Source organism: Callorhinus ursinus, unplaced genomic scaffold (genome assembly GCF_003265705.2).
Source record: "Callorhinus ursinus isolate GAN/ISIS: 27379988/994484 unplaced genomic scaffold, GSC_fseal_2.0 scaffold16, whole genome shotgun sequence".
In the NCBI taxonomy this organism is placed as follows: Eukaryota; Metazoa; Chordata; class Mammalia; order Carnivora; family Otariidae; genus Callorhinus; species Callorhinus ursinus.
In genome coordinates, this window is record NW_027397078.1 from 28,794,127 (window position 1) to 28,804,086 (window position 9,960).

General features: G+C 40.0%; 1 long non-coding RNA gene across 1 annotated transcript in view; it reads left to right on the forward strand.

The window, feature by feature from the left end:
* LOC141374324 (uncharacterized) overlaps positions 1 to 5,258 on the forward strand; it is a 9,883-nt gene extending 4,625 nt beyond the window's left edge. The window contains exons 2-3 of the long non-coding RNA XR_012381101.1: positions 4,631 to 4,805; positions 5,142 to 5,258. This is a non-coding gene — a long non-coding RNA (uncharacterized lncRNA). The remainder of the gene's footprint in view (positions 1 to 4,630; positions 4,806 to 5,141) is intronic.
* The last annotated feature ends 4,702 nt before the right edge of the window (positions 5,259 to 9,960 follow it).

The window sequence follows — 9,960 nt, forward strand, 5'->3', positions numbered from 1 at the left end:
AAAAAAAAAAGATATAGGGGCGCCTGGGTGGCTCAGTCAGCTAAAGCGTCTGCCTTCAGCTCAGGTCATGATCCTGGAGTCCTGGGATCCAGCCCTGCATCGGCCTCCCTGCTCCGCGGGGAGCCTGCTTCTCCCTCTCCCTCTGCTGCTCTCCCTGCTTGTGCTCTCTCTCTGGCTCTCTCTCAAATAAATAAATAAATCTTTAAAAAATAAAAAAAGATATAATTCACAAAGCATACAATTCACCTATTAAAGTGTAAAATTCATTGTTTTTATATATTCACGGAATTGTGCAACTGTTCACCATAATACGTTTTAGAACATTTCATCACCTTAAAAAAAAGCCCATACCCACTAGCGATCAGTTCTCATCTTCCCTCCCCGCTTCCCCCAGCCCCTGGCAGCCACCAATCTACTTTCTGTCCCTATAGATTTGCCTGTGCTGGACATTTTGGATAAATGAAATCACGCAATATACAATATGTAGCCTTTTATGGCTGACTTTTTTCACTTAGCATCATGTTTTGGGGGATCATCCATATTGAAGCATGTCCTAGTACCCCGTTCCTTTTCATGGCCAAATAATACTTTATTGTATGGATATGAAATGTTTTGGTTATCCACTCATCAGTTGATGGGCATCTGGGCTCTTTCCACTTTGCGGCTATTATTAATAATGCTGCTATAAACATTCATGTGCAAGTTGTTGTGTGGATATATGTTTTCATTTCTCTTGGATATGTACCAAAGAGTAAAATTGCTGGATCATATGATAAGTCTATGTGAAACTTGTTGAGAAACTGCCGCAACCATTTTCCAAAACAGCTACACCCTTTTCCATTCCCACCGGTGGTGTATGAGGGTTCCAGTTTCTCGATATTCTACCCACAATTATTATTAGCTCTCCTTTTAATTGTAGCCATCCTAAGTGAGTGTGAAATGGTATCTCATTGGGGTTTCAATGTGCATTTCCTTGATGACTAAGGATGATGGGTAAATTTTTATGTGCTTATTGGCCATTTGTATATCTTTGAAAAGATATCTATTCAGATCTATTGCCCATTTTTTAATTGGGTTATCTTTTTATTATTGGGTTGTAAGAGTTTTTTATATTTTCTAGATACAAGTCCCTTGTCAGATATATGATTTGCAAATTAAGGGGAGCAGGATTTACCACCCCAGAATATGCCTCTTTGACATACTGATTATTTGGGGCTGATTATTTTTGAGAGGCTGCAGACCCAGGAGGATCTCTGGAATCAGAGTGGAAGTTGCCTTTTTTTTTTTTTAAAGATTTAATTTATTTATTTGACAGAGGGAGAGAGAGAGCACAAGCACGGGGAGCGGCAGGCAGAGGGAGAGGGAGAAGCAGGCTCCCTGCTGAGCTGGGAGCCCAGTGCGGAACTCCATCCCAGGACCCGGGAGTCATGACCTGAGTGGAAGGCAGACACTTAACTGACAAAGCCACCCAGGCGCCCCAGAAGTTGCCCTTTTATAAGAAACATCTACATGTATAAGGGAAATCTCCATCTGTAAGGGTGTTCCTCTCTCTGTACCAGGAAGAGAAAGATGACTAAATCTCTAGAAACTCTTATCAGTGGAGAAGGTAAGGACTTGGGTCTGCATAACAACCTTACCCTTGTTTACTGTGCTTTTCCTGGTCACCTCCCATTACCAGATCTTCCCACCGACACCCTCCCAACCAACATCTTTTGCCTTTAGCTTAAGATGTTATTTATTTTAAGGTGGTTGCTTAGGCCATTTCTGGGAGTTACTCAGTTCTCCTGGGTCTCTCCCATGTACACAGGAGGTGTAAATGTTATTAAATGTCTGTTTTTCTCCTGTTAATCTATCTTTTATTACACAGGGGTCTCAGCCAGGAATCTAGAAGGGTAGAGGAAAAATCATTTTTCCTCCCCTATGCAAATATTTTCTTTCACTCTGTAAGTTGTCTTTTTATTTTCTTGATAAACTTTTCAATTTTGATAAAGTATAATTTATCGATTTTTTCTTTTTTTTAAGATTTTATTTATTTATTTGACAGAGAGAGAGAGAGCACAAGCAGGGGGAGAGGGAGAGGGAGGCTCCCCGCTGAGCAGGGAGCCTGATGCAGGACTGGATCCCAGGAGGTAGAAGCTTAACTGACTGAGCCACCTGGACGCTCCTCAATTTTTTCTTTCGTTCCTTGTGCTTTTAGTATCATATCTAAGAACCATTGCCTAGTCCAAGATCAGAAAGATTTAGGCCTATGTTTTCTTATAGAGTTTTACAGTTTTTGCTCTTATATTTATGTCTTTGATCCATTTTCAGCTAATGTTCGTATATGGTGTAGAGTAGGGATACAACTTAATTCTTTTGCGTGTGGGTATCTAGCAGTCTTGGTGCCATTGATTGAAAAGACTATTCTTGCCCTGTTCAGTAATTTTGGCACATTTGTTGAAAATCATTTGACTGTAAATGTGAGAATTTATTTCTAGACTCTTATTCATTCTATTCCATGAATCTATCTATCTGTCCTTATGCCAGCACCACACTAATGTAGTGATTGATTAATGTAGCTTTGTAGTAAGTTTTGAAATTGGTAAGTTTGAGTGCAAATTTTTTATTCTTTTGTTTGTTACTCTTTTTCAGGATCGTTTTATCTATTCTGAGTCCCTTTCATGTCCATAAGAATTTTAGGAACAGCTTGTCAATTTCTGTAAAAAAGCCAGCTGAGATTTTGATTGAGCGCATTGAATCTGTCAATCAATTTGGGAACTATTGCCATCATAACAATATTAGTTCTTCTGAACAAGGATATCTATCCATTTATTTGGGTCTTTAATTTATTTCAACAATGTTTTGTATTGTAGAATATAAATTTTGAATTTCTTTAATTTTATTCCCAAGTGTTTTATTCTATTTGATGCTATTGTAAATGAAATTGCTCTTTAAATTTCACTTCCTGGTTGTTCATTGTAAGTGTACAGCAATACAACTGATTTTTGTATATTGATTTTGTATCATGAAACCTTTTCAAAATTTTTATTTTGTTTTTTAAAGGCAAAGTTCTTCTTTTAAAAGATTTACTTATTTATTTAAGAGAGAGAGCACTGGAGCAGAGGGAGGAGCAGAGGGAGTGAGAGAGAGAGAGAATCTCAAGCAGACTCCCCACTGACCGTGGATCCAATGTGGAGCTTGATCCCCTGACCCTGAGATCATGACCTTAGCCGAAATCAATAGTTGGATGATTAACTTACTGAGCCACCCAGGCGCCCCCACCTTTTTTTTTTAAGACTTTTTTTTATTTTTGTATTTCTTATGGTTTGTTATTGTTTTTTAGTATGCTTTTAAGTAAACTCTACCCCAGATGTGGGGTTCAGGCTCAAGCTCATGATCCTGAAATTGAGAGTTGCATGCTGTACTGACTGGGCCAGCCAGGTGCTCCATAGCCTTAACTAGTTTATTAGTTCTAGTGGATTTTAGAGGATTATTTGGGATTTTCTATATATAAAGTCATGTTATCTGTAAATAGAGATGGTTTTAATTCTTCTTTCCTGGTCTGGCTGCCTTTTATTTTTATTTTTATTTATTTATTTATTTATTTATTTATTTATTTTTGCCTAATTTCCATGGCTAGAACCTCCAATGCAATGTTGAATTGAAGCACTGAGAGCAGACATCCTTGTCTTGTTCCTGAATTTAGGGGAGGCTATTAATTATAATGCTAACTGTGGGTTTTTCACAAATGCTCTTTATCAGGTTGAGAAAATTCTCTTGTATTCCTAGTTTGTTGACTGCTTTTATCATGAAGAGGTGTTGAATGATTTTAATGATTTTTCTGCCTCTATTGAGTTGATTATGTGGTTGTTTGTCCTTATTAATATACTGTATTAGAGTAATTAAGTTTTTTTTAAGATTTTATTTATTTATTTGACAGAGAGAGAGAAATTTATTTATTTATTTGACAGAGAGAGAGAGAAACCACCCAGGTGCCCCAGAGTTATTAATTTTTGCATGTTAAACCAACCTGCATTCCTAAGATAAATTGCACTTGGTTATGGTGTATAATGCTTTTTACATGTAGCTGGATTTTTATTTTTTGATTTTTGCATTTGTATTTATGACATATATTGGTCTGTAGTTTTTTTTTTCTTTATGATATCTTAGCCTAATTTTGTTATCAGGGTAATTCTGGCTTCATATAATGAATTGGGAATTTTTTGGAAGAGTGTGTGAAGAATTCATACCAGTTCCTCTCTAAGTTCTTGGTAGAGGGCATCTGGGTGGCTCAGTCGGTTAAGCTTCTGCCTTTGGCTCAGATCATGATCCCGGAGTCCTGGGATTGAGCCCCACGTTGGGCTCCCTGCTCAGCGGGAGTCTGCTTCTCCTGCTCCCTCTGCCTGCTGCTCCCCCTGCTTGTGTTCCTGCTCTCTCTCTCTCTCTCTGACAAATAAATAAATAAAATCTTTAAAAAAAATTTTTTTTGGTAGAATTCACCAGTGAAACCATCTGGTCCTGGGTTTTCCTTTATGGGTAGGGTTTTTGTGTTTTGTTTTTTGTTTTATTTTGTTTTGTTTTACTTACTTAACGTCTTGTTATGGGTCTGCTCACATTTTCTATTTCTTCTTCTTTATTTTTATTTTTAAAGATTTTATTTATTAATTTGATAGAGAGAGAGAAAGAGAGCACAAGCAGGGGGAGCATCAGGCAGAGGCAGAAGCAGGCTCCCCGCTGAGCAGGGAGCCTGATGTGGAACTCGATCCCAGTACCCTGAGATCATGACCTGAGCCGAAGACAGATGCTTAACCAACCGAGACATGCAGGTGCCCCACTTCTTCTTTTTTCTTAAATTGAAATCTGATTGACATCTACTTCTTGAGTCAGTTTAAGCAGTTTGTCTTTCTACAAATTTGTCCATTTTACTTAAGTTATCTAATTTGTTCTTATACAATTGTGAGTAGTATTCCTCTTTAATCCTGTTTATTTAAAGTTAGTATAATGTCCCCTCTTTTATTTCTGATTTTAGTAATTTGAGTCTCTTTTTTCCTTGGTCAATTTTTGTTGATCTTGTCAAAGATTAAATTTTTATTTTCTCTATTGTTCTTCTATTTTATTAATTCATGCTCTAATATTTGTTATTTCAATGTTTTCTTTTATAGATGAAAAAACTGTGACTCTGAGAGGCAAAGAGCTCTGCTGTAAGAAATTAACTCACGGGGCACCTGGGTGGCTCAGTCAGTTGGGCATCTGCCTTCAGCTCAGGTCATGATCCCAGGGTCTTATGATCGAGCCCTGTATCGGGCTCCCTGCTCAGCGGGAAGCCTGCTTCTCCTTCTCCCTCTGCCACTCCTCCTGCTTGTGCTCTCTCGATCTCTCTCTCTCTGTCAAATAAATAAATAAAATATTTTTTTAAAAAAAGAAATTAACTCACATACATTTCATCCTTCCTTTTAAATGTAAGTCTTTTTTTTTTTTTTTAAGATTTTATTTATTTATTTCACAGAGAGAGACTCCAGAGAGAGGGAACACAAACAGGGGGAGTGGGAGAGGGAGAAGCAGGCTTCCCGCTGAGCAGGGAGCCCAACACGGGGCCCGATCCCAGGACCCTGGGATCATGACCTGAGCCGAAGGCAGATGCCCAACAAGTGAGCCACCCAGGAGCCCCTTAAATGTTAGTCTTAAGCTTTGGAAGAATAAAATGAATCAAGTATCAAGTCTCAAGATGTACCATTTAGGGTTTTCAAATGACCCCGTCCACCATAGTTAATTAACCTGTGTGAATGGGTGTGTTAGAGAGTGGCTAGCTGGTCACTAAAGCTAGAGCCTCTCCCTCCTGGGCACCTAGGTAGAATACATTTCCCAGCCTCCCTGCAGTTAGGTGGCTATATAACTCTAGCCTAGCCAATAAAATGCAAGCAAAAAGAAAAGTGCACCATTCAGACCTGTCCCAGAAATACCCAATCTCTTCTCTCCCTTCCTATCATCTGCTGGTTGAATGTTGCCCTCAGGGCATTCTTGAAAGCCCCAGATTGAAAATGGTAGAGTCTTTCTTACTGTCTGTGTCTACCTTATTTATCCACACTCAAGAGACGAGTAACCAAGTTCCTTGGAGATTTTCATTATAAAGAAAGAATTGAATCTTTCTAGAATTCAACCCTGGGAGGGCTCGAAACCCTGTAGATGCAAAGTCCTCACACTTGGGTCTGCTGTAGCTACTGTGTGCCCGAATCTTTAGAATTTGCGTGGTGATTTAGGAGGTAAAAAGGGCTGCCATATATTATCTCATTTAATTCTGAAAGCAGTCTTCGAATGTAATGTCAGTGAAAATGGCAAATGTGTATGTCCTGGTCACCTTCTTATCCCCAGGATCTCCCACAGTATCTGGCACATTAGGTACTCACTACATACTTGCTGAATGAATGGAAGGCAAACTTGAGTAGGTTGAGGACGTGGGGAGAGAGGTTTACAAGAACCCACCAGCAGTTTAAAACCACAGTTGTCCTGTCTAGAGCAATAATGAATGTAAAACATTAGTGCCTGGCACATGGTAGGCATGCAATAATATAAATTGTTTATATACATATAATATGTATGTACTACATATATCATATATTCCAAATTGTATATAATCATATTAAATAGTTTAATATAGCATAATTTTACTAATTTATTTACATAAATATATATGTTTCTCATCATAATTGGCATTAGAATAACTTTAGAACTTGACTAGACAAGCTAGACAAATATACAGAATCCAGTAAGAGGCATTTAAGTGTTTCTGCCTTCTGAGCCAGGATAACATTTTGTAAATAGAGTAAAGCTGCAAATAGATTAGGTAAATCCAATCAGATGGTATAGCAATCTGGATTGAAGGGCCTCAGATTTTCTATGCCTTGTCAGATGAGAAAGGGAAAAGCAGTTACGAAAGTAAATAAGCCTTGACTTGAATTTACTCAGGGGATTCTGAGAGCAAAACTAACCACATTTATGGGATCTGAACTTGGAGTTGCCCATTGAGGTAGCCACTATGAAAAACTATGTAGCAGGGGGCACTGTAAGGCAGTTTGGGTTGTAGGAAAGATCTCTCTGAATGTCTGTAGTTCCAGTTCTCACATTCTGGTCAAATCTCAGTTAACTGAGAATGTAACCTCAAAATTCACTTGGGGAGTAACTCCAAATTGCTTGTGATGATGTAATTGTCTTCTTTTTCTTCTTCTCTTAGATTGAAGTATAGTTAACATGCAATGTTATATTAGTTTCAGGTGTAGCGCATAGTGATTCAATAAGTTTGTAGGTCCTGCTGTGCTCACCACAAGTGTGGCTACCACTGGTCCTCATGCAACATTATTACAAAACCACTGACTATAGTCCCCATGCTGTACCCTTCATCCCTGTGACTTCGTCATTCCATAACTGGAAGCCTGTACCGCCCACTCCCCTTCACCCCTTTTGTCCATCCCCTACCTCCTTCCCTCTGGCAATAATCAGTTTGCTCTCTGTATTTGTGGGTTTGTTTTTGCTTTTTGCTTATTCATTTGTTTGTTTTTTTAGATTCCACGTATAAGTAAAATCATATGGTATTTGCCTTTCTCTGTCTGACTTATTTCACTTAGCATAATACCCTCTAGGTCCATCCGTGTTGTCGCAAATGGCGAGATCTCATTCTTTTTTAAGGCTGAGTACTATTCCCCTGTATGTGTATGTATGCATGTATGCCTGTATACATATATATATATATGCCACATTTCTTTATCTAGTCAACTATTGATGGACACTTGGTTGGGTTCATACTTCTCTCCTTAAATACTTGTCTCCTCGCCTTTAACCCGGGGTTTCTCCACCTTGGCAATATTGATACTTTGTACTGCATCACTCTCTTTTGTGGGGGACTGTCCTATGCATTGTAAGATATTTAGCAGCATCCCTGCTCCCTACTCACTAGATGCCAGCAGAACTTCTACCCCATCCCAGTTGCGACCAAAAAAAATTTTTTTTTTTCTGGACATTGGCAAATGTGCCCTGGGAGGCAAAATCACCCTTTATTGAGAGCCACTGCTTTAACCCTAAGAAGATTTATGGTTAAGTATAGGGATTGATAAATAAATCAAACCCACAGTATTAATATTTTTGCATTATGTGTGGGAATTCTCTGTATGTATCTACTTGCAATGTTCAAGATGATTTTAAATATTGGGCGCCTGGGTGGCTCAGTTGGTTAAGCGACTGCCTTCGGCTCAGGTCATGATCCTGGAGTCCCGGGATCGAGTCCTACATCGGGCTCCCTGCTCAGCGGGGAATCTGCTTCTCCCTCTGATCCTCTTCCCTCTTGTGCTCTCTACCATTCTCTCTCTCAAACAAATAAATAAAACATTTTTTAAAGATTTATTTATTTATTTATTTGAGAGAGAGAGAATGAGAGCCAGAGAGCATGAGAGGGAAGAGGGTCAGAGGGAGAAGCAGACTCCCCGCTGAGCAGGGAGCCCGATGTGGGACTCGATCCCGGGACTCCAGGATCATGACCTGAGCCGAAGGCAGTCGCTTAACCAACTGAGCCACTCAGGCGCCCCAAATAAATAAAATAAAATAAAAGATAATTTTAAATATTTAATTATCTAACAGACTAGCTTTGTGTTTCTAATTTAAAATACATACATGAGAAATTGATTTAGACTTGAGATGATCAGCTTACCAAGTTTGCAAACAGTATTAGTGATGGGGTTTTGGAATATAGGTGAGGTTCAGAGGGGTGAGGTCCGGAGCCCACAACCAAGAAAGAATTCTTGAGGCGCCTTTGGTGCAAAAGGGTGGTTTATTAAAGCTCGGGGACGGGACCCGTGGGCAGACAGAGCTGCTGCCCCGGGGTTGTGAGGGGTGGCTGATTGTATACTTGGGAGTTGGGGGAGGTAAGGAAAAGGGAGGCTTCAAAATGATTTTCATATGTTAAAGGAGACTCACAGGATGCCGGAGGCCTTGCCATTGTCAAGTTAAGGTTGTTTTTCCCTCTAGCAAGGCATTAACAGTAAGATAGTTGTGATGAGGGAGCAGAAGGCTAGCTGAGGGCAAAGCAGAAGCTGACACCCCACAACCCCCTCCCCCATGGGATATGTGTGACATGCCTCAGGCACTCCTAGCTGCCCTAAAGGAAAAACAAATAGTTAATTTATAGAGATTACAATCCTGCAAGATAGGAGTCTCCCTCGGTTTACACAAGTTTTAGCAATTTACAAGAACAAAGCATTTCTATCAATGGCCTAGCTTCCAGAAGGGAATGTAGATACAATTAAATGTCCTTATAATCTGCAGCCCAGTGACAGATACTTGAAGTGGGCAAAGTGTAGTGTTCCTCCAGGAAGCTCCCAACTATCTCACTGTTAATGCCTTACTAGAAGGAAAAAACAGCCTTGACAATGGCAAGGCTTCCGGTATCCTGTGAGTCTTCTTTAACATATGAAAATCCTTTTGAAACCTCCCTTTTCCTTACCTCCCCCAATTCCCAAGTATATAATCAGCCACTCCTCAAGACCGCAGTGCGGCAGCTCTGTTTGCCCACGGGTCCCGTCCCCGAGCTTTAATAAACCACCCTTTTGCACCAAAGACGTCTCAAGAATTCTTTCTTGGTTGTCGGCTCCGGACTCCACCCCACCGAACCTCACCTATATTCCAAAACCCCATCAGTTGGGAACTTCCTGGAGGAACATTACACTCTGCCGGCTTTAAGTATCTGTCAATGGGCCACAGGTTATAAAGATATTTAATTGTATCTACGTTTCCTTCCGGAAGCTAGGTTATTGATAGAAATGTTTTGTTCTTGTAGACTGATAAGACATTTGTAAACTGAGGGAGACTCATGTCTTGCAGCATTGTGATCTCTGTAAGGTAACTATTTGTTTTTCCTAGCCAGGAGTGCCTGAGGCATGTCACATATATCCCATGGCTGGCGGGGGGGGGGGGGGGGGGGGGGGGGGGGGGGGGGGG